The sequence below is a fragment of the Symphalangus syndactylus genome, chromosome 7 (genome assembly GCF_028878055.3).
Source record: "Symphalangus syndactylus isolate Jambi chromosome 7, NHGRI_mSymSyn1-v2.1_pri, whole genome shotgun sequence".
Taxonomy (NCBI): Eukaryota; Metazoa; Chordata; class Mammalia; order Primates; family Hylobatidae; genus Symphalangus; species Symphalangus syndactylus.
In genome coordinates, this window is record NC_072429.2 from 70,651,711 (window position 1) to 70,676,627 (window position 24,917).

Sequence of the window (24,917 nt, forward strand, 5' to 3'; positions counted from 1 at the left end):
AGTTTCACAGAATGCTTCTGTGTAGTTTTTATTTGAAGCTATTCCTTTTACCACAATGGGCTTCTTAGCACTCCAAATGTCCACTTGCAGTTCCCATAGAAGGAGTCCTTCAAAACTCCTCAATCAAAAGTAAGGTTCAACTCTGTTTGTTGAATGCACAGATCAGAAAGAAGTTTCACAGAGTTCTTCTGTGTAGTTTTTTTTGAAGATATTCCTTTTTCCACAATGGGCTTCTTAGCACTCCAAATGTCCACTTGCAGTTTCTATAGAAGGAGGGTTTCAAAACTCCTCAATCAAAACTAAGGTTCAACTGCGTTAGTTGAATGCATAGATCAGAAAGTAGCTTCACAGAATGCTTCTCTGTAGATTTTATTTAAAGATATTCCTATTTCCACGATAAGCCTCCAAGCGCTCCAAATGTCCACTTGCAGTTTCTACAGAAAAAGTGTTTCAAAACTCCACAATCAAAAGTAACGTTCAACTCTGTTAGTTGAATGTATTGATCAGAAGGAAGTTTCACAGAATGCTTCTGTGTAGTTTTTATTTGAAGATATTCCTTTTTCCACAATGGGCTTCTTAGCACTCCAAATGTCCACTTGCAGTTTCTATAGAAGGTGTGTTTCAAGACTCCTCAATCAAAAGTATGGTTCAACTCGGTTAATAGAATGCATAGATCAGAAAGAAGATTCACAGAATGCTCTTTGTAGTTTTTACTTGAAGACATTCCTTTGTCCACAATAGGCCTCATAGCGCTCCAATTGTCCACTCTCAGTTTCTACAGAAAGAGTATTTCAAAACTCGTCAATCAAAAATATGGTTCAAATCTGTTAGTTGAATGCACAGATCAGAAAGGAGTTTCACAGAATGCTTCTGTGTAGTTTTTATTTGACGATATTCCTATTTCCACGATGGGCCTCTTAGCGCTCCAAATGTCCACTGGCCGTTCCTGTAGAAAGAGTGTTTCAAAACTCCTCAATGAAAAGTAAGACTCAGCTCTGTTAGTTGAATGCACAGATCAGAAAGAAGTTTCACGGAATGGTACTCTGTAGATTTTATTTGCAGGTGTTCCTATTTCCACGATAGGCCTCCCAGCTCTCCAAATGTCCACTTGCAGTTTCTACAGAAAGAGTGTTTCAAAACTCCTCAATGAAAAGTAGGTTCAACTCTGTTACTTGAATGCACAGAACAGAAAGAAGTTTCACAGAATGCTTCTGTGTTGTTTTTATTTGAGGATATTCATTTTTCCACAATAGGCCCTATAGCGCTCCAAATGTCGACTAGCCTTTCCTACAGAAAGAGAGTTTCAAAACTCCTCTATGAAAAGTAAGGTTCAACTTTGTTAGTTGAATGCATAGATCACAAAGAAGTTCCACAGAATGCTTCTGTGTAGTTTTTATTTGAAAATATCCCTATTTCCACGATAGGCCTCTAAGCGCTCCAAACGTCCACTTGCAGTTTCTACAGAAAGAGTGTTTCAAAACTCCTCAATCAAAAATAACGTTCAACTCTGTTAGTTGAATGCATGGATCAGAAAGAAGTTTCACAGAATGCTTCTGTGTTGTTTTTATTTGAAGATATTCCTATTTCCACGATAGGCCCCTAAGCACTCCAAATATCCTCTTGCAGTTTCTACAGAAAGTGTGTTTCAAAACTCTTCAATCAAAAGTAAGGTTGAACTCTGTTAGTTGAATGCTTAGATCAGAAAGAAGTTTCACAGAATGCTTCTGTGTAGTTTTTATTTGAAGATATTCCTTTTACCACAATGGGCTTCTTAGCACTCCAAATGTCCACTTGCAGTTTCCATAGAAGGAGTCCTTCAAAGCTCCTCAATCAAAAGTAAGGTTCAACTCTGTTTGTTGAATGCACAGATCAGAAAGAAGTTTCACAGAGTTCTTCTGTGTAGTTTTTTTTGAAGATATTCCTTTTTCCACAATGGGCTTCTTAGCACTCCAAATGTCCACTTGCAGTTTCTACAGAAGGAGGGTTTCAAAACTCCTCAATCAAAACTAAGGTTCAACTGCGTTAGTTGAATGCATAGATCAGAAAGTAGCTTCACAGAATGCTTCTCTGTAGATTTTATTTAAAGATATTCCTATTTCCACGATAAGCCTCCAAGCGCTCCAAATGTCCACTTGCAGTTTCTACAGAAAAAGTGTTTCAAAACTCCACAATCAAAAGTAACGTTCAACTCTGTTAGTTGAATGTATTGATCAGAAGGAAGTTTCACAGAATGCTTCTGTGTAGTTTTTATTTGAAGATATTCCTTTTTCCACAATGGGCTTCTTAGCACTCCAAATGTCCACTTGCAGTTTCTATAGAAGGTGTGTTTCAAAACTCCTCAATCAAAAGTATGGCTCAACTCGGTTAATAGAATGCATAGATCAGAAAGAAGATTCACAGAATGCTCTTTGTAGTTTTTACTTGAAGATATTCCTTTGTCCACAATAGGCCTCATAGCACTCCAAATGTCCACTCTCAGTTTCTACAGAAAGAGTATTTCAAAACTCGTCAATCAAAAATATGGTTCAAATCTGTTAGTTGAATGTACAGATCAGAAAGAAGTTTCACAGAATGTTTCTGTGTAGTTTTTATTTGAAGATATTGCTATTTGCACGATAGGCCTCTTAGCACTCCAAATATCTACTACTGGTTTCTAAAGAAAGAGTGTTTCCAAACTCCTCCATCAAAAGTAAGGTTCAACTAGGTTAGTTGAATGCACAGACCAGAAAGAAATTACACAGAATGCTTCTGCGTTGTTTTGATTTGAAGATGTTCATTTTTCCACAATAGGCCACATTGTGCTCCAAAACTCCACTAGCCGTTCCTGTAGAAAGAGTGTTTCAAAACTCCTCAATGAAAAGTAAGACTCAACTCTGTTAGTTGAACGCACAGAGCAGAGAGAAGTTTCACAGAATGCTACTCTGTAGATTTTATTTGAAGATATTCGTATTTACACGATAAGCCTCCTAGTGCTCCAAATATCCACTTGCAGTTTCTACAGAAAGAGAGTTTCAAACTCCTCTATGAAAAGTAAGGTTCAACTCTGTAGTTGAATGCATAGATCAGAAAGAAGTTCCACAGAATGCTTCTGTATAGTTTTTATTTGAAGATATTCCTTTTTCCACGATAGGCTTCTTAGCACTCCCACTGTCCACTTAGAGTTTCCACCGAAAGGGTGTTTCAAAACTCCTCAATCAAAAGTAACGTTCAGCTCTGTTAGTTGAATGCATTGATCAGAAGGAAATTTCACAGAATGCTTCTGTGTAGTTTTTATTTGAAGATATTCCTTTTTCCACAATGCGCCTCTTAGCACTCCAACTGTCCACTTGCAGTTTCTATGGAAGGAGTGTTTCAAGACTCCTCAATCAAAAGTAACATTCAACTCTGTTAGTTGAATGCATTGATCAGAAAGAAGTTTCACAGAACGCTTCTGTGTAGTTTTTATTTGAAGATATTCCATTTTCCACAATGGGCTTCTTAGCACTCCAATTGTCCACTTGCAGATTCTATAGAAGGAGTGTTTCTAAACTCCTCAATCAAAAGTAACGTTCAACTCTGTTAGTTGAATGCATCGTTCTGAAAGAATTTTCGCAGAATGCTTCTGTATACATTTGATTTGAAGTTATTGCTTTTTCCACGGTAGGCCTCAAAGCCCTCCAAATGTCCACATGCAGTTTAGACAAAAAGTGTTTCAAAACCACCAAATCAAAATAAATTTTCAACACTAAGAGATGAATGAAAGAAAAGAAAGAAATTTCACAGAATTATTCCGTGTAGTTTTTTCTAGAAGATATTTTTTTTTTCACCGTAGGACTCAAAGATCTCCGAATGTCCACTTGCAGATTCTGCAAAAAGAGTGTTTCAAAACTGCTCAATCAAAAGAAAGGTTCTAGTTTCTGAGGTGATTGAACAGAATAGAAAGCAGTTGCACAGAATGCTTCTGTGCCGTTTTTATGGGAGGATATTTCGTTTTTCACTGTAGGCGTCAATGTTCTCCAAATGTTCACTTGCAGATTCTACAAAAAGAGTGTTTCAAAACTGCTCAATCAAAAGTAAGGTTCAATTCTGTTAGTTGAATGTACAGATCAGAAAGAAGTTTCACAGAATGCTTCCGTGTAGTTTTTAGGGGAAGATATTTCGTCTTTCACCATTGGCCTCAATGCTCTCCAAATGTCCACTTGCAGATTCTACACATAGAGTATTTCAAAACTGCTCAATCAAAAGTAATGTTAACTCTGTTAGTTGAATGCACAGATGAGAAAGGAGTTTCACAGAATTCTTCCGTGTAGTGTTTATTGGAATATATTTCTTTTTTCACCGTAGGCCTCAAAGCCCTCCAAATGTCCACTTGCAGATTCTACAAAAAGAGTGTTTCAAAACTGCTCAATCACAAGAAAGTTCTACTCTGTTAGATGAATGCACACATCAGAAAGTAGCTTCATAGAATGCTTCTGTGTAGTTTGGGAAGGTATTTCGTTGTACACCATAGGCCTCAATATTCTTCAAATATTCCCTTGCAGATTCTTCAAAATAGTGTTTCAAAACAGCCCAATCAAATGAAAGGTTCAACTCAATGAGATGAATGCAGAGATCAGAAAGTAGTTTCACAGAATGCTTCTGTGTAGTTTTTATTTGAAGATATATCTTTTTCGACGATAGGCCTAAATGTGCTCCAAATGTCCACTCCCAGATTCTACAAAAAGAGTGTTTTAAAACTGCTTCGTCAAAAGAAAGGTTCTACTTTGTGAGACGAATGAACAGAATAGAAAGATGTTTCACAGAATGCTTCTGTGTAGTTTTTCTGGGAAGATATTTCGTTTTTCACCGTAGGCCTCAAAGCCCTCCAAATGTCCACTTGCAGATTCTACAAATAGTGTGTTTCAAAACTGCTCAATCAAAAGTAAGATTCACCTCTGTTAGTTGAATGCACAGATCAGAAAGCAGTTTCACAGAATGCTTCCGTGTAGCTTTCAGGGGAAGATACTTCGTTTTTCACCGTAGGCCTCAATGTTCTCCAAATCTCCACTTGCACATTCTACAAATAAAGTGTTTCACAACTGCTCAAAGGTAAGGTTCAACTCTGTTAGTTGAATGCACAGATCAGAAGGAAGTTTCACAGAATTCTTCTGTGTATTTTTCATTTGAAGGTTTTCCTTTTTCCCAGATATGTCTCAAAGCCCCCAAAATGTCCACCTGTAGTTTATACAGAAAGAGTGTTTCAAAACTACCGAATCAAGGAAAGGTTCAACACTGTGAGATGAATGCAGAGAATAGAAAGTAATTTCACAGAAGTATTCTGTGTAGTTTTACTTGAAGTTATTTCATGTCTCACCATAGGCCTCAGAGGTGTCAAAACGTCCACTTGCAGATTCTACAAGAAGAGTGTCTCAAAACTGCTCAATCAAAAGAAATGTTCTACTCTGTTAGTTGAATGCACAGATCAGAAAGGAGTTTCACAGAATGCTTCTGTGTAGTTTTTATTTGACGATCTTCCTATTTCCACGGTGGGCCTCTTAGCGCTCCACATGTCCACTTGCAGTTTCTACAGAAAGAGTGTTTCAAAACTCCTCAATCAAAAGAAAGGTTCAACTCTGTTAGTTGAATGCACAGACCAGAAAGAAGTTTCACAGAATGCTTCTGTGTAGTTTTTATTGAAGATATTCATTTTTGCACGATAGGCCACATAGCTCTCCAAATGTCCACTTGAAGTTCCTACAGACAGAGTGTTTCAAAACTCTTCAATGAAAACTAAGGTTCAACTCTCTTAGTTGAATGCACAGATAAGAAAGAAGTTTCACAGAATGCTTCTGTGTAGTTTTTATTTGAAGACATTACTATTTCCACGATAGGCCTCTAAGCGCTCCAAATATCCAATTGCAGTTTCTACAGAAAGAGTTTTTCAAAACTCCTCAATCAAAAGTGTGGTTCAACTCTGTCAGTTGAATGCGTAGATGAGAAAGAAGTTTCACAGAATGCTTCTGTGTAGTTTTAATTTGAAGATATTCCTTTTTCCACGATAGGCCTCCTAGCACTCAAAATGTCCACTTGCACTTTCTACAGAAAGAGTGTTTCAAAACTCCTCAACCAAGGTAAGGTTCAACTCTGTTAGTTGAATGCACAGATCAGAAAGAAGTTTCACAGAATGTTTCCTTGTTGTTTTTATTTGACGATATACATTTTTGCACAATAAGCTACACAGCTCACCAAATGTCCACTACCCGTTCTTACAGGAAGTCTGTTTCAAAACTTCTCAATGAAAACTAAGGTTCAACTCTGCAAGTTGAATGCACAGATGAGAAAGAAGTTTCACAGAATGCTTCTGTGTAGTTTTTATTTGAAGAAAGTCATTTTTGCAAGATCAGCCACATTGCGCTCAAATGTCCACTTGCAGTTCCTACAGACAGAGTGGTTCAAAACTCTTCAATGAAAAGTAAGGTTCAACTCTGTTAGTTGTACGCCCAGAACAGAAAGAAGTTTCACAGAATGCTTCTGTCTAGTTATTTGAACACACTCATTTTTTCACAATAGGCCACATAGCGCTCCAAATGTCCACTTGCAGTTTCTACAGAAAGAGTGTTTCAAAAGTCCTCCATCAAAAGTAAGGTTCAACTCTGTTAGTTGAATGCATGGATCAGAAAGAAGTTTCATAGAATGCTTCTGTGTACTTTTTATTTGGAGATATTCATTTTTCCACGGTAGGCCTCTTAGCGCTCCAAATTTCCACTTGCAGTTTCTTCAAAAAGAGTCTTTTTAAACTCCTCAATCAAAAGTCAGGTTTAACACTCTTAGTTGAATGCATAGATCAGAAGGAAGTCTCACAGAACGCTTCTGTGTCCTTTGTATTTGAAGATATTCCTTTTTCCAATATAGGCCTCTTAGCGCGGCAAATGTCCCCTTGCAGGTTCTTCAGTGTTTCAAAACTCCGCAATCAAAATTAAGGTTCAACGCTGTTAGTCGAATGCACAGATCAGAAAGAAGTTTCACAGAATGCTTCTGTGTAGTTTTTACTTGAAGATATTCCTTTGTCCACGATAGGCCTCATAGCGCTCCAAGTGCCCACTTGCAATTTCTACGGAAAGAGTGTTTCAAAACTCGTCAATCAAAAATATGATTCAAATCTGTTAGTTGAATGCACAGACAAGAAAGAAGTTTCACAGAATGTTTCTGTGTAGTTTTTTTTGAAGATATTCCTATATCCACGATAGGCCTCTTAGCGCTCCAAATATCCACTTCCAGTTTCTAAAGAAAGAGTGTTTCCAAACTCCTCAATCAAAAGTAAGGTTCAACTCTGTTAGTTGAATGCACAGACCAGAAAGAAGTTTCACAGAATGCTTCTGCGTTGTTTTGATTTGAAGATGTTCATTTTTCCACATTAGGCCACATTGCGCTCCAAATGTCCACTAGCCGTTCCTATAGAAAGAGTGTTTCAAAACTCCTCAATGAAAAGTAAGACTCAACTCTGTTAGTTGAATGCACAGATCAGAAAGAAGTTTCACAGAATGCTTCTCTGTAGATTTTATTTGAAGGTATTCCTATTTCCACGATAGGCCTCCTAGCGCTCCAAGTGTCCACTTGCAGTTTCTACAGAAAGAGTGTTTCAAAACTCCTCAATCAAAAGTAGGTTCAACACTGTTATTTGAATGCACAGATCAGAAAGAAGTTTCACAGAATGCTTCTGTGTTGTTTTTATTTGAAGATATTCCTTTTTCCACAATAGGCCCCATAGCGCTCCGAATGTCGACTAGCCTTTCCTACAGAAAGAGAGTTTCAAAAGTCCTCTATGAAAAGTAAGGTTCAACTCTGTTAGTTGAATGCATACATCACAAAGGAGTTCCACAGAATGCTTCTGTGTAGTTTTTGTTTGAAGATATTCCTATTTCCACAATAGGCCTCTAAGCGCTCCAAATGTACACTTGCAGTTTCTACAGAAAGAGTGTTTCAAAACTCCTCCATCAAAAATAAGTTTCAACTCTGTTTGTTGAATGCACAGATCAGAAGGGAGTTTCACAGAATGCTTCTGTGTAGTTTTCATTTGAAGATTTTCCTTTTTCCAAGTTAGTTCTCAAAGCCCCCAAAATGTCCACCAGTAGTTTATACAGAAAGAGTGTTTCAAAGTACCCAATCAAAAGAAAGGTTCAACACTGTGAGATGAATGCAGAGAATAGAAATTTCACTGAAGTATTCTGTGTAGTTTTTACTTGAAGTTATTTCATTTCTCACCATAGGCCTCAGAGATCTCAAAACGTCCACTTGCAGATTCTACAAGAAGAGTGTTTCAAAACTGCTCAATCAAAAGAAAGGTTCTACTCTGTTAGATGAATGCATAGATAATAAAGTAGTTTCACAGAATTCTTCTGTGTAGTTTTAAGAGGAATATATTTCGTTCCACACCGTATGCCTCAATTTTCTCCAAATATCCCGTTGCAGATTCTACAAAAAAGTGTTTCAAAACAGCTCAATCAAAAGAAAGGTTCAACTCAGTGAGATGAATGCACAGATCAGAATGCAGTTTCACAGAATGCTTCTGGGTAGTTTTTATTTGAAGATATATCTTTTTCCACAATAGGCCTCAAATCGCTCCAAATGTCCCCTTGCAGAATGTACAAAATGAGTGTATCAACAGTGCTCAGGAAAACAAACGTTCTACTTTGTGAAATGAATGAACAGATAAAAGAATTTTCATAGAATGCTTCTGTGTAATTCTTAGGGGAAGATATTTCCTTTTTCACCGTACGCCTCAATGTTCTCCAAATGTCCACTTGCAGATTCTACAAATAGAGTGTTTCAAAACTCGTCAATCTAAACTAAGGTTCAACTCTGTTAGTTGAATGCACAGATCAGAAAGAAGTTTCACAGAATGTTTCCTTGTAGTTTTTATTGGAAGATAAATCTTTTATCACCATAGGCCTCAAAGTTCTCCAAATGTCCACTTGCAGATTCTACAAAAAGAGTGTTTCAAAACTGCTCAATCAAAAGTAAGGTTTAACTCTGTTATTTGAATGATTAGATCTGGAAGAAGTTTCACAGAATGCTTCTGTGTAGTTTTTATTTGAATATATTCCTTTTGTCACGGTAGGCCTCAAAGCGCTCCAAATGTCCACTTGCAGTTTACACAGAAAGAGTGTTTCAAAATACCCAATCATAACCAAGGTTCAACACTGTGAGATGAATGCAGAGAATAGAAAGAAATTTCATATAAGTATTCTGTGTAGTTTTTACTTGAAGATACTTCATTTTTCACCGTAGGCCTCAAAGATCTCCAAATGTCCACTTGCAGATTCTACAAAAAGAATGTTTCAAAACTACTCTAACAAAAGAAAGGTTCTACTCTGTTAGATGAATGCACAGATTAGAAAGAAGTTTCACATAATGCTGCTGTGTAGTTTTAAAGGGAAGATATTTCGTTTTACACCGAATGCCTCAAAATTCTCCAAATATCCCATTGCAGATTCTACAAAAAGTGTGTTTCAATACAGCTCAATCAAAGGAAAGGTTCAACTCAGGGAGATGGATGCACAGATCAGAAAGTAGTTTCACAAAATGGTCCTGTGTAGTCTTTATTTGAAGATACCCCTTTTTCCATGATAGGCCTAAATGTGCTCCAAATATCCACTTGCAGATTCTACAAAAAGAGTATTTCTAAAGTGCCCAGTCAAAAGAAATGTTCTACTTCAGGAGATGAATGAACGGAATAGAAAGAAGTTTTACAGAATGCCTCTGTGTAGTTTTTATGGGAAGATATTTCGTTTTTCACTGTAGGCCTCAATGTTCTCCAAATGTCCACTTTCAGATTACCCAGAGTGTTTCAAAACTGCTCAATCAAAAGTAAAGTTCAACTCATTTAGTTGAATGCACAGATCAGAAAGAAGTTTCACAGAATGCTTCCGTGTAGTTTTTAGGGGAAGATAATTCGTCTTTCACTGTAGGCCTCAATGTTCCCCAAATGTCCACTTGCAGATTCTACAAATAGAGTATTTCAAAACTGCTCACTCAAAATTCATTTTAAACTCTGTTAGTTGAATGCACAGATCAGAAAGAAGTTTCACAGAATTCTTCCGTGTAGTTTCTATGGGAAAATATTTTTTTTTCACCATAGGCCTCAATGTTCTCCAAATGTCCACTTGCAGATACTACAAATAGAGTGTTTCAAAACTGCTCAATCGAAACCAAGGTTCAACCCTGTTAGTTGAATGCACAGGTCAGAAAGAAGTTTCACAGAATGCTTCCGGGTAGTTTTAGGGGAAGATATTTTGTTTTTCACCATAGGCCTCAATATTCTCCAAATGTCGACTTGCAGATTCTACAAATAGAGTGTTTGAAAACTGTTCAATCAAAAGAAAGGTTCAACTCTGTTCATTGAATGCACAGATCAGAAAGAAGTTTCACAGAATGCTTCCCTGTAGTTTTTATTTGAAGATATTCCTTTTTCCACGATAGGCCTCATAGCGCTCCAAATTTCCACTTCCAGTTTATACAGAAAGAGTGTTTCAAAACTCCTCAATCAAAAGTAAGGTTCAACTCTGATAGTTGAATCCTTAGATCAGAAAGAAGTTTCGCAGTATGCTTCTGTGTAGTTTTTATTTGAAGATATTCCTTTTTCCACGATAGGCCACAAAGAGCTCCAAATGTCCACTTGCAGTTTATACAGAACGAGTCTTTCAAAACTACCCAATCAAAAGAAATTTTCAACACTGTGAGACGAATGCAGAGAATAGAAAGAAATTTCACAGAACTATTCTGTGTAGTTTTTACTTCAAGGTATTTCGTTTTTCACCATAGGCCTCAAAGATCTCAAATCTCCACTTCCAGATTCTACAAATAGAGTGTTTCAAAACTGCTCAATCAAAAGAAAGTTTCTACTCTGTTAGATGAATGCACAGAACAGAAAGTAGTTTCACAGAATGCTTGTGTGTACTTTTAATGGGAAGATATTTCGTTTTACACCGTAGGCCTCAATAATCTCCAAACATCCCCTTGCAGATTCTACAAAAAGTGTGTTTCAAAACAGCTCAATGAAAAGAAACGTTCAACTCAGTGAGATGCACACACAGATTGGAAAGTAGTTTCACAGAATGCTTCTGTGCAGTTTTTATTTGAAGATATACCTTTTTCCACAATGGGCCTCAAAGCTCTCCAAATGTCCTCTTGCAGATTCTATGGAAAAAGAGATTTTCAAAACAGCCCTAACAAAAGAAAGTTTCAACTCAGTGAGATGAATGCACAGATCCGAATGTAGTTTCACAGAATGCTTCTGTGTAGTTTTTATGTGATGATGTACCTTTTTCCACAATAGGCCTCTAAGCTCTCCAAATGTCCACTTTCAGATTCTACAAAAAGAGTGTCTCAAAACTTCTCAGTCAAAAGAAAGGTTCTACTTTGTGAGATGAATGAACAGAATAGAAAGAAGTTTCAGAGAATGCTTCTGTGTAGTTTTTATGGGAAGATATTTCGTTTTACACAGTAGGCCTCAATGTTCTCCAAATGTCCACTTGCAGATTCTACAAAAAGAGTGTTTCAAAACTGGTCAATCAAAGTAAGGTACAACTGTGTTAGTTGAATGCACAGATCAGAAACAAGTTTCACAGAATGCTTCCGTGTACTTTTAGGGAAGTTTCACAGAATGCTCCCACGTAGTTTTTAGGGGAAGATATTTCTTTTTTCACCATAGGCCTCAATGTTGTCCAAATGTCCACTGGCAGATTCTACAAAAAGAGCGTTTCAAAACTGCTCAATCAAAAATAATGTTCAACACTATTAGTTGAATGCACAGAGAAGAAAGTAGTTTCACAGAATGCTTCTGCGTAGTTTTTAATTGAAGAGATAACTTTATCCACAATGGGCCTCAAAGTGCTCCAAATGTCCACTTGCAGTTTATACAGAAAGACTGTTTCAAAACTACCCAATCAAAAGAAAGGTTCAACTCTGATGAATGCAGAGAATAGAAAGTAATTTCACAGAAGTATTCTGTGTAGTTGTTACTGGAAGATAATTCGTTTTCACCATAGGCCTCAAATATCTCCAAGCGTCCACTTGCAGATTGCACAAAAAGAGTTTTTCAAAACACCTCAATCAAAAGAAATCTTCAACTCAGTGAGACGAATGCACAGATCAGAAAGTAGTTTCACAGAATGCTTCTGTGTAGTTTTTATTTGAAGATATATCTTTTTCCACGATTCTCCTCAAAGCGCTACTAATGTCCACTTGAAGATTCTACAAAAGGAGTGTTTCAACATTGCTGAGTCAAAAGAAATTTTCTACTTTGTGAGATTAATGAACAGAATAGAAAGAAGTATCACAGAGTGCTACAGTGTAGTTTTTAGGGGAAGATATTTCATTTTTCAACTTAGGCCTCAATGTTCTCAAAATATCCACCAGCAGCTTCTACAAATAGTATGTTTCAGAACTGCTCAATCAAAAGTAAGTTTCACCTCTGTTAGTTGAATGCACAGATGAGAAAGAAGTTTCACAGAATGCTTCCGTGTAGTTTTTATGGGAAGATATTTCTTTTTTCACCATAGGCCTCAATGTTCTCCAAATATCCACTTGCAGATTCTAAAAAAAGAGTCAAAACTGCTCAAAGTAAGGTTCAACTCTGTTAGTTGAATGCACAGATCAGAAAAAAGTTTCACAGAATGCGTCTCTGTAGTACTTATATGAAGATATTCTTTTTTCCACGATAGGCCTCAAAGTGCTCCAAATATCCACTTGCAGTTGAAACAGAAACAGTGCTTGAAGAATAATCAAAGAAACGTTCAACTCTGTGAGATGAATGCAGAGAAGAGAGAAAAATTTCACAGAACTATTCTGTGTAGTTTTTACTTGAAGATATTTCGTTTTTCACCACAGGCCTCAAAGATCTACAGACGTCCACTTGCAGATTCTACAAAAAGAGTTTCAAAACTGCTGAATGAAATGTTCTACTCTGTTAGATGAATGTACAGATCAGAAAGAAGTTACAAAGAATGCTTCTGCGTAGTTTTCATGGGAAGATATTTCGTTTTTCACCGTAGGCCTCAATATTCTCCAAATATCCACTAGCAGAATTTACAAAAGGAGTGTTTCAAAACAGCACAATCTAAAGAAATGAGCACAGATCAGAAAGATGTTTCACAGAATGCTTCTGTGTAGTTTTTAATTTAAGATATAAATTTTTCGACGATCGGCCTCAAAGCGCTCCAAATGTCCACTTGCAGATTCTACAAAAAGAGAGTTTCAAAACTGTTGAATCAAAAGAAAAGTTCTACTCTGTGAGATGAATGAACAGAATAGAAAGAAGTTTCAAAAAATGTTTCTGTGTAGTTTTTTGGGGAAGATATTTCGTTTTTACCATAGGCCTCAATGTTCTCCAAATGTCCATTTGCAGATACTACAAAAAGAGTGTATCAAAACTACTCAATCAAAAGTAATTTTCAACTCTGTTATATGAATGCACAGATCAGAAAAAAGTTTCACAGAATGCTTCTGTGTAGTTTTTATTTGAAGATATTCCTTTTTCCACGATAGGCCTCCAAGCACTCCAAATGTCCAGTTGAAGTTTTTACAGAAAGAGTGCTTCAAACCTGCTCAATCAAAAGAAAGTTTCAACTCTGTGAGATGAATGCAGAGAATAGAAGGAAATTACACAGAAGTGTTCGGTGTACTTTTTACTTGAATATATTTCATTTTTCACCATAGGCTCCAAAGATCTCCAAATGACCACATGCAGATTTTACAAAAAGGGTGTTTCAGAACAGCTGAATCAAAAGAAAGGTTCAAGTCAGACAGATGAATGCACAGATCAGATAGAAGTTCCACAGAATGCTTCTGTGCAGTTTTAATTTGGAAATATATCTTTTTCCACGATAGGCCTCAAATGGCTCCAAATGTCCACTTGCAGATTCTACAAAAAGAGTTTTTCAAAACTGCTCAGTCAAAAGAAAGGTTCTACTCTGTGAGATGAATGAACAGAACAGAAAGAAGTTTCACAGAATGCTTTTGTGTATTTTTTATGGGAAGATATTTCGTTTTTCACCAAAGGCCTCAATATTCTTCAAATATCCACCTGCAGATTCTACAAAAGGATTGTTTCAAAACTGCTCAATCAAAAGTAATGTTGAACTCTGTTAGATGAATGCACACATCAGAAAGAAGTTTCACAGAATGCTTCCGTGTAGTTTTTATGGGAAAATATTTCTTTTTTCGCCCTGGGCCTCAGTGCTCTAGAAATGTTCAATTGCAGTTCCTAGGAAAACACTTTTTCAAAGCTGCACAATCAAAAGAAATGTTCCACTCTCTGAGAAGAATGCAAAGTTCATAAAGAAGATTCATGGATTTCTTCTGTGTAGTTTTAATTTGAAGATATTCCTTTTTCCATGATAGGTCTCAAAGCGATCCAAATGTCCACTTGCAGTTTACACAGAAAGAATGTTTCAGCACTGCTGAATCAAAAGAAAGGTTCAACTCTGTGAGATGAATGCAGAGAATGGAAAGAAATTTCACAGAAATGTTCTGTGTAGTTTTTACTGGATGATATTTCCTTTTTCACCATAGGCCTCAAAGATCTCCAAATGTCCACTTGCAGATTCTACAAAAAGAGTGCTTCAAAACTGCTCAATCAAAAGAAATGTTCTGCTCTGTTAGATGTATGCACAGATCAGAAAGAAGTTCTATAAAATGCTTCTTCGTAGTTTTAATGGGAAGATATTTCGTTTATCACCATAGGCCTCAATGTTCTCCAAATATCCAATTGCAGATTCTACAAAAAGAATGTTTCAAAACATCTCAATCAAAAGAAAGGTTCAACTCAGTGAGATGAATGCACAGATCAGAAAAAAGTTGCACAGAATGCTTTTGTGTAGTTTTTATTTGAAGATAATACTTTTTCCACGATAGGCCTCAAAGCGCTCCAAATGTCCAATTGCAGATTCTACAAAAAGAGAGTTTCAAAACTGCTCAATCAAAAGAAAGGTTCTAATCTGTGAGATGAACAGAATAGAAAGAAGTTTCACAGAATGCTTCTGTCTAGTTTTTAGGGGAAGATGTTTCATTTTTCACCTTGGTCCTCAATGTTCTCGAAATGTCTACTTGCAGATTCTACAAAAAGGGTTTTTCAAAACTGCTCAATTAAAATAAAGTTTAACTCTGTTAGATGAATGCAGAGATCAGAAAGAAATTTCTCAGAATGCTTCCGTGTGGTGTTTGCGGGAAGATATTTCTTTTTTCACGCTAGGCGTCAGGGCTCTAGAATTGTCCAATTGCAGTTTCTATGAAAAGCATTTTTCAAAGTGGCATAATCAAAAGAAATATTCCACTCTCTGAGATGAATGCCCAGTTCATAAAGAAAATTCACAGATTACTTCGGTGTTTTTTTTATTTGAAGATATTTATTTTTCCACAATAGGCCTCAAAGCGCTCCAAACGTGCACTTGCAGTTTATACAGAAAGAGTATTTCAAAACTGCTCAATGAAAAGAAAGGATCAACTCTGTGAGATGAATGCAGGGAAAAGAAAGAAATTTCACAGAAGTATTCTGTGTAGTTTTTACTGCAGGATATTTCTTTTTCACAATAGGCCTCAAAGATCTCCAAGTATCCACTTGCAGATTCTACAAAAAGAGTGTTTCAAAACTGCTCAATCTAAAGAAATGTTCTACTCTGTTAGATGTATGAACAGATCAGAAAGAAGTTTCACAGAATGCCACTGCATAGTTTTAATGGGAAGATATTTTGTTTTTCACTGTAGGCCTCAATGTTCTCCATATATCCACATGCTGATTCTATGAAAAGAGTGTTTCAAAACATCTCAATCAAAAGAAAGGTTCAACTCAGTGAGATGAATGCACAGATAAGAAAGAAGTTGCACAGAATCCTTCTGTGTAGTTTTTATCGGAAGATATTTCGTTTTTCACCATAAGCCTCAATGCTCTCACAATATCTATTTGCAGATTCTACTAAAAGAGAGTTTCAAAACTGCTCAATCAAAAGAAATGTTCTACTCTGTAAGATGAATGCACAGATCAGAAAGAAGTTTCACAGAATGCTTCTGTGTAGTTTTTATTTGAAGATATTTCCTTTTTCACCATGGTTCTCAATGCTATCCATATGTCCACATGCAGATTTTAAATAAAGGTGTCTCAAAACTGCTCAATCAAAAGAAAGGTTCTTCTCTGTGTGATAAATGCACAGAACAGAAAGAAGTTTAACAGAATGCTTCTGTGTAATTTTCTTTGGAATATATTTCATTTTTCACCCTTGCCCTCAATGATCTCCAAATGTCCTGTAGCACATTCTACAAAAAGAGTGTTTCAACACTGCTCCATCCAAAGAAATGTTCAGCTCTGTTAGAAGAATGCACAGATCGGAAAGGAGTTTCACAGAATGCTTCTGTGTAGTTTTTATTTGAAGATATTTCATTTTCACCGCAGGCCTCATAGCGCTCCAAATTTCCCCTTGCAGATTCTACAAAAAGAGTGTTTCAAAACTGCTTAGTCAAAAGTTTCTACTCTGTTAGATGAATGCACAGATCATAAACATATTTCATTGAATGTTTCTGTTTAGTTTTTTTGGAAGATATATCATTTCCCACCATAGGCCTCAAAGCCCTCCAAATGTCCACTTGCAGATACCACAAAAAGAATGTTTCCAAACTGCTCATTCAAAAGAGAGGTTCATCTCTGTAAGATGAATTCACAGAACAGGAAGAAGATTCACAGAATACTTCTGTATAGCTTTCATGGTAAGATATTTTCTGTTTCACCATAGACCTTTATGCTCTTCAAATGTCCACCTGCAGATTCTACAAAAAGCATGTTTCAAAACTGCTCAGTCAAAAAAACCTTTCTTCTCTGTGAGGAGAATGCACAGAAGAGAAAGAAGTTTAACAGAATGCTTCTGGGTAGTTTTTATGGGAAGATATTTCGTTTCTCACCGCAGGCCCCAATGCTCTCAAAATGTCTACTTGCAGATTCTACAAAAATCGTGTTTCAAAACTGCTACGTCAAAAGAAAATTCAACTCTCTTAGATGAATTCACAGATCCGAAAGAAGGTTCGCAGAATGCTTCTCTGTAGATTTTACTTGAAGATATTTCTTTTTTCACCATGGGCCTCAAAGCACTCAAATTGTCCACTTCCAGACTCTACAAAAAGAGGGTTTGAAAGCTGCTCAATCAAATGAAGGTTATACTCTGTAAGATGAACGCACTGAACAGAAAGTAGTTTAACAGAATGATTCTGGGTAGTTTTTAATGGGAAGATATTTCATTTCTCACCATAGGCCTCAAAGCTCTCCAAATGTCCACTTTCAGTTTCTAGAAAAAGTGTGTTTCAAAACTGCTCAGTCAAAAGAAAATTTCAACTCTGTTAGATGAAGGCACCAATCAGAAAGAAGTTTCACAGAATGCTTCTGTGTAGTTTTTCTTTGAAGATGTTTCCTTTTTCACCATAGGCCTTAGCTCCAAATGTCCACTTGCAGATTATACAAAATCAGTGTTTCAAAACTGATGAATAAAAAGGAAAGTTCTTCTCTGTGAGATAAACGCACAGAACAGAAAGAAGTTTAACGGAATGCTTCTATGTAGTTTTTATGGGAAGATACTTCGTTTTTCACCGTAGGCCTCATTGCTCTCCAAATGTCAACTTGCAGATTTTACAAAAAGAATGTTTCAACACTGCTCAGTCAAAAGAAAGGTTCAACTCTGTTAGATGAATGCACACATCAGAAAGATGTTTAATTGAATGCTTCTGTGTAGTTTTTGTTGGAAGATATTTCGTTTCTCACCATAGGCTTCAAGTGCTCAAAATGTCTACAAGGAGATAACACAAAAAGAGTGTTTTCAAACTGCTCTATTAAAGGGTAGGTTCAACTCTATTGGATGAATGCACAGATCACAAAGAAGTTTCACAGAATGCTTCTGTGTAGTTTTCGTTGGAAGATGTTGGGTTTCTCACCATAGGCCTCAGAGCTCTCCAAATGTACACTTGCATATTCTACAAAAAGAGTGTTTCAAAACTGCTCAATCAAAAGACAGGTTCATCTCTGTAAAATGATGCACAAAACAGAAAGAATTTTCACAGAATCCTTCTGTGTAGTTTTCATGGGAAGATACACCGTTTTTCCCCATAGATCTCAATGCTCTTAAAACGCCCACTGCAGATTCTACAAAAAGAGCATTTCAAAACTGCTCAGTCAAAAGAAAGTTTCAACTCTTTTACATGAATGTACAGATCAGAAAGAAGTTTCACAGGATGCCTCTATGTATTTTTTATTGGAAGATATTTCCTTTTTCACCATAGGCCTCAAAGCGCTCCAAATGTCCACTTGCAGATTATACAAAAATAGTTTTCAAAATTACCCAATAAAAAGAAAGGTTCTTCTCTGTGAGATAAATGCACAGAATGGAAAGAAGTTTAACAGAATGCTTCTGGGTAGTTTTTATGGGAAGATAATTCATTTCTCACCATAGGCCTCAAAGCGCTCCAAATGTCCACTGGCAGATTCTACAAAAAGAGTGTTTCAAAACTGCTCAGTCAAAAGAAAGGTTCAACTCTGTTAGATGAATGCACAGATCAGAAAGAAGTTACACAGAATGGTTCTATATGGGTTTCATTTGATGATATTTCCTTTTTCACCATAGGCCTCAAAGTGCTCCAAATGTCCACTTGCCGAGTCCACGAAAAGAATGTTTCCAAACTGCACAATCAAAAGATAGGTTCGTCTCTGAAAAATTAATGCATAGAATAGAAAGAAGTTTCACAGAATCCTTCTGTGTATTTTTCTAGGGAAGATATTTTGTTTTTCACAGTAGGCCTCAATGCTCTTCAAACGTCCACATGCAGATACAACAAAGAGTGTTTCAAAACTGCTCAGTCAAAAGAGAGGTTTAAATCAGTTAGGTGAATGCACAGATCAAAAAGTTTTACAGAATGCTTCTATGTAGTTTTTATTTGAAGGTATTTTCTTTTTCACCATAGGCCTCAATGCGCTGCAAATATCCACTTGCAGATTCTACAAAAAGAGTTCTCAAAACTGTTCAATCAAAGAAAGGTTCTTCTCTGTGAGATGAATGCACAGAACAGAAAGAACTTTAACAGTATGCTTCTGGATAGTTTTTATGGGAAGATACTTCGTTTCTCACCATAGGCCTCAAATCTCTCCAAATGTCTAATTGCAGACACTTGAAAAAGAGTGTTTCAAAACTGCTCAGTCAAAAGAATGGTTCAACTTTGTTAGATAAATGCACAGATCAGAAAGAAGTTACACAGTACATTTCTGTGTAATTTTTATTTGAAAATAATTCCTTTTTTACCATAGGCATCAAAGCGCTCCAAATGTCCACTTGCAGATTCTACAAAAAGAGTGTTTCAAAACTGCCCAGTGAAAAGAAAGTTTCAACTCTGTTAGATGAAGGCACAGATCAGAAAGAAGTTTCACAGAATGCTTCTGTGTAGTTTTTATTTGATGATAATTGCTTTTTCACCCTAGGCCTCAAAGCGCTCCAAATATCCACTTCCAGATTCTACAAAAAGAGGGTTTCAAAACTGCTCAATCAAAACAAATGTTCTTCTCTGTGAGATGAATGCACAGAACAGAAAGAAGTTTAACAGAATGCTTCTGTGTAGTTTTTAGCGGAAGATATTTCTTTTTTCTCCATAGGTCTCAATGCTCTCCAAATGTCCACTTACAGATTCTACAAAAAGCGTGTTTCAACACTGTTCAGTCAAAACAAAGGTTCAACTCTGTTAGATGAATGCACAGATCAGAAAGCTGTTTCATTTAATGATTCTGTGTAGTTTTTGTTGGAAGATGTTTGGTTTCTCACCATAGGCCTCAGAGTGCTGCAAATATCCACTTGCAGATTCTAGAAAAAGTGTGTTTCAAAACTGCTCAATCAATAGAAAACTTCTCCTCTGTTAGATAAACGCACAGAACAGAAAGAAGTTTAACAGAAAGCTTCTGTGTAGTTTTTATGGGAAGATATTTCGTTTATCACCCTACGCCTCAATGTTCTCCAAATATCCACTTGGAGATTTTACAGAGTTTTTCAACACTGCTCAGTCAAAAGAAAGGTTCAACTCTGATAAGGGCACAGATCAGAAAGAAGTTTCACAGAATGGTTCTGTGTAGTTTTTATTTGAAGATAATTACTTTTTCACCATAGGCCTCAAAGCACTCCAAATGTCCACTTACAAATTCTACAAAAAGAGGGTTTCAAAACTACTCAATCAAACGAAACTTTCTTCTCTGTGAGATGAAAGCACAGAACAGAAAGTAGTTTAACAGAATGGTTGTGGGTAGTTTTTATGGGAAGATATCTCTTTTTCACAATAGACCTCGATTGTCTCCAAATGTGCACTTACAGATTCTACAAAAAGAGTGTTTCAAAACTAAGTCAAAAGAAAGGTTCTACTTTGAAAGATGAATGAACAGAATAGAAAGATGTTTAACAGAATGCTTCTGTGTAGTTTTTATGGGAACATATTTCGTTTTTCACCCTAGGAATCAATACCCTCAAAATGTGCACTTCTAGAGTCTACAAAAAGACTGTTTCAACACTGCTCAGTCAAAAGAAATGTTCAACCCTGTTAGATGAATGCACTGATCAGAAACGTGTTTCACTGAATGCTTCTGAGTAGTTTTTGTTGGAAGATATTTCATTACTCACCATAGGCCTCAAGCGCTCCCAGTGTTCACTTGCAGATTCTACAAAGAGTGTTTGAAAACTGCTCAGTCAAAAGAAAGGTCCAACTCTGTTAGATGAATGCACAGATCAGAAAGTAGTTTCACAGAAAGCTTCTGTGTAGTTTTTATTTGAAGATATTTCCTTTTTCACCTTAGGTTTCAAAGCGCTCCAAATGTCCACTTCTAGATTCTACAAAAAGAGTGTTTGAAAACTTCTCAGTCAAAAGAAAGGTCCAACTCTGTTACATGAATACACAGATCAGAAAGTAGTTTCACAGAATGCTTCTGTGTAGTTTTTATTTGAAGATATTTCCTTTTTCACCTTAGGATTCACAGCGCTCCAAATGTCCACTTCTAGATTCTACAAAAAGAGTGTTTGAAAACTGCTCAGTCAAAAGAAAGGTTCAACTCTGTTAGATGAAGGCCCCGATTGAAAGAAGTTTCACAGAATGCTTCTAGGTAGTTTTTATTTGAAGATATTTCCTTTTTCACCATAGGCCTCACAGCGTACAAAATGTCCACTTGCAGAATCCACAAAAAGATGGTTTCCAAACTGCTCAATCAAAAGATAGGTTGACCTCTGTAAGATGAATTCAAAGAACAGAAAGAAGTTTCACAGAATCCCTCTGTGTAGTTTTTATGGGAAGATATTTCCTTTTTCACCATAGGCCTCAAAGCGCACCAAATGTCCACTTGCAGATTCTACAAAAAGAGTGTTTGAAAACTGCTCAGTCAAAAGAAAGGTTCACCATTGTTAGATGAAGGCACCAATCAGAAAGAAGTTTCACAGAACTCTTCTGGGTTGTTTTTATTTGAAGATATTTCCTTTTTCACCTTAGGCATCAAAGTGCTCCAAACGTCCACTTCCAGATTCTACAAAAAGAGTGTTTCAAAACTACTCAGTCAAAAGTAAGGTTCAACTCTGTTAGATGAATGCACACATCTGAAAGAAGTTTCACAGAATGCTTCTGTGTAGTTTTTATTTGAAGATATTTCCTTTTTCACCGTAGGCCTCAAAGAGCTCCAAATGTCCACTTGCAGATTCTACAAAAAGAGTGATTCAAAGCTACTGAATCAAAAGAAAGGTCCTACTCTGTGACACTAATGCACAGAAGAGAAATAAGTTTAACAGAATGCTTCTGTGTAGTTTTTATGGGGAGATATTTCGTTTCTCATCATAGGCCTCAGTGCTCTACAAATGTCTATTTGCAGATTCTAGAAAAGAGTTTTTAAAAGCTGCTCAGTCCAAAGAAATATGCACTAAGTTAGATGAAGGCACTAATCAGACAGAATTTTCACAGAATGCTTCTGTGTAGTTTTTATTTGTAGATACTGCCTTTTTCACCATTTACATCAAAGCGCTCCAAATGTATACTTGCAGAAGCTATGAAAAGAGTGTTTCAAAACTGCTCAGTCAAAAGACAGGTTCAACTCTGTTAGATGAAGGCACAGATCATAAAGAAGTTTCGCAGAATGGTTCTGTGTAGTTTGTATTTGAAGATATTTCCTTTTTCACCATAGGGTTCAAAGCACTCAAAATGTCCATTTCCAAATTCTACAAAAAGAGTGTTTCAAAACTGCTCAATCAAAAGAAAATTGTTCCTTTGTGAGATGAACTCACAGCACAGAAAGAAGTTTAAAGAAATACTTCTGGGTAGTTTTTATGGAAAGATATTTCGTTTTTCACCATAGGCCTCCATGCTTTTCAAAAGTCCAATTACAGATTCCCCAAAAAATTCCTACACAGTCAAAAGACATGCTCAACTCTGTTAGATGAATGCACAGATCAGAAATATGTTTCATTGAATGCTTCTGTCTAGTTTTTTTGGAAGATATTTCATTTCTCACAATAAGCAGCAAAGCGCTCCAAATGTCCACTTGCACATTCTACAGAAAGAGTGTATCCAAACCTCGCAGTCAAAAGAAAGCTTCAACTCTGTAAGATAAATGCACAGATCAGAAAGAAGTTTCACAGAATGCTTCTGTGTAGTTTGTATTTGAAGATATTCCCTTTTTCACCATAGCCCTCAAAGCAGTCCATATGTCCACTTGCAGATTTCACAAAAAGAGTGTTTCAAAACTGCTCAATCAAAAGAAAGGTTCTTCTCTGTCAGATGGACGCACAAAACAGAAAGAGGCTTAACAGAAAGTTTCTGGGTCGTTTTTATGGGAAGATATTTCATTTTTCACCCTAGGCCTCAATGCTCTCCCAATGTCCACTTACAGATTCTACAAAGAGTGTTTCAAAACTGCTCAGTCAGAAGGAAGGTTCACCTCTGCTAGACGAATGCACAGATCAGAAAGAAATTTCACAGAATGCTTCTATGAAGTTTTTATTTGAAGATATTTCCTTTTTCACCATAGGCCTCAAAGACTTCCAAATGTCCACTTGCAGATTATAAAAAGAGTGCTTCAAATCTGCACATTCAAAAGAAGGGTTCAACTCTGTTAGATGAATGCACAGATCAGAAAGAAGTTTCACAGAATGCTTCTGTGTAGTTTTTATGGGAAGATATTTCATTTTTCACCCCAGGCCTCAATGCTCTCCAAATGTCCACTTGCAGATTCTAAAAAAGGGTGTTCCAACACTGCTCAGGCAAAAGAAAACTTCAAATCTGTTAGATGAATGCATAGATCAGAAAGATGTTTCGTTGAAGGCTTCTGTGTAGTTTTTGTTGGAAGATATTTTGTTTCTCACCACCGGCCACAAATCGCTCCAAATGTCCAATTGCAGATTCTACCAAAAGAGTGTTTCAAAACTGTGCATTCAAAAGAAGGGTTCAACTCTGTTAGATAAATGCACAGATCATAAAGAAGTTTCACAGAATGCTTCTGTGTAGTTTTTATTTGAAGATATTTAATTTTTCACCTTAGGCCGCAATCCGGTCCAAATGTCCACTTGCAGATTCAACAAAATGAGTGTTTCCAAACTGCTCAATCAAAAGAAAATTTCTTCTCTATGAGATGAACACACAGAACAGAAAGAAGTTTCACTGAATGCTTCTGTATAGTTTTCATAGTAAGATATTTCCTTTCTCACCACAGGACACAATGCTCTCAAAATGTCTACTTGCAGATTCTAGAACAAGTGTGTTTCAAAACTCCTCAGTGAAAAGAACGGTTCAGCTCTGTTAGATGAATGCATAAATCAGAAAGGAGTTTCACAGAATGCTTCTATGTAGTTTTTATTGAAGATATTTCCTTTTTCACCGTGTGCCTCAAAGGGCATGAAATTTTCAGTTGCAGATTCTACAAAAAGAGTATTTCAAAGCTGCTCAGTCAAAAGAAATGTTCTCTTTTGTGAGATGAACTCACAGAACAGAAAGAATTTTAACAGTATGCTTCTGGGTAATTTTTATGGGAAGAGATTTCGTTTTTCACCATGGGCCTCAATGCTCTCCAAATGTCCAATTACAGATTCTACAAAAAGAGTGCTACAAAACTGCTCAGTTAAAAGAAAGTTTCAACTCTGCTCGATGAATGCACAGATCAGAAAGTAGTTTCACAGAATGCTTCTGTGTAGTTTTTATTTGAAGGTATTTCCTTTTTCAGCATAGGCCTCAAAGAGCTCAAAATGTACACTTGCAGATTCTACAAAACAGTGTTGCAAAACTGCTCAATCAAAAGAAAAATTCTTCTCTGTGAAATAAATTCGCAGAACATAAAGAAGTTTAACAGAATGCTTCTGTGTAGTTTTTATTGGAAGACATTTCGTTTTTCACCCTAGGCCTCAATGCTCTCCAAATGTTCATTGCAGATGCTACAACAAGAGTGTTTCAACACTGCACTGTCAAAATACATGTTCAACTCTGTTAGATGAATGCACAGATCAGAAAGATGTTTCATTGAATGCTTCTGTGTAGTTTTTATTGGAAGATATTTCATTTCTCACCATAAGTCTCAAAGCGCTCCAAATGTCCACTTGCAGCTTCTACAAAAAGAGTGCATCAAAACTTTGCAGTCAGAAGAAAGGCTCAACTCTGTATGATAAATGCACAGATCAGAAAGAAGTTTCACAGAATGCTTCTGTGTAGTGTTTGTTTGATGATATTTCCTTTTTAACAACAGGCCTCTAAGGGCTCCAAATGCCAATTGGAGTCTCTACAAGAGGAGTTTTTCAAAACTGCTCAATCAAAAGAAAGGTTGTTCTCTGTAAGATGAACGCACGAAACAGAAAGAAGTTTAACAGAATGCTTCTGTGTAGTTTTTATTTGAAGATATAACTATTTCGACGATAGGCCTCAAAGCGCTACAAATATCC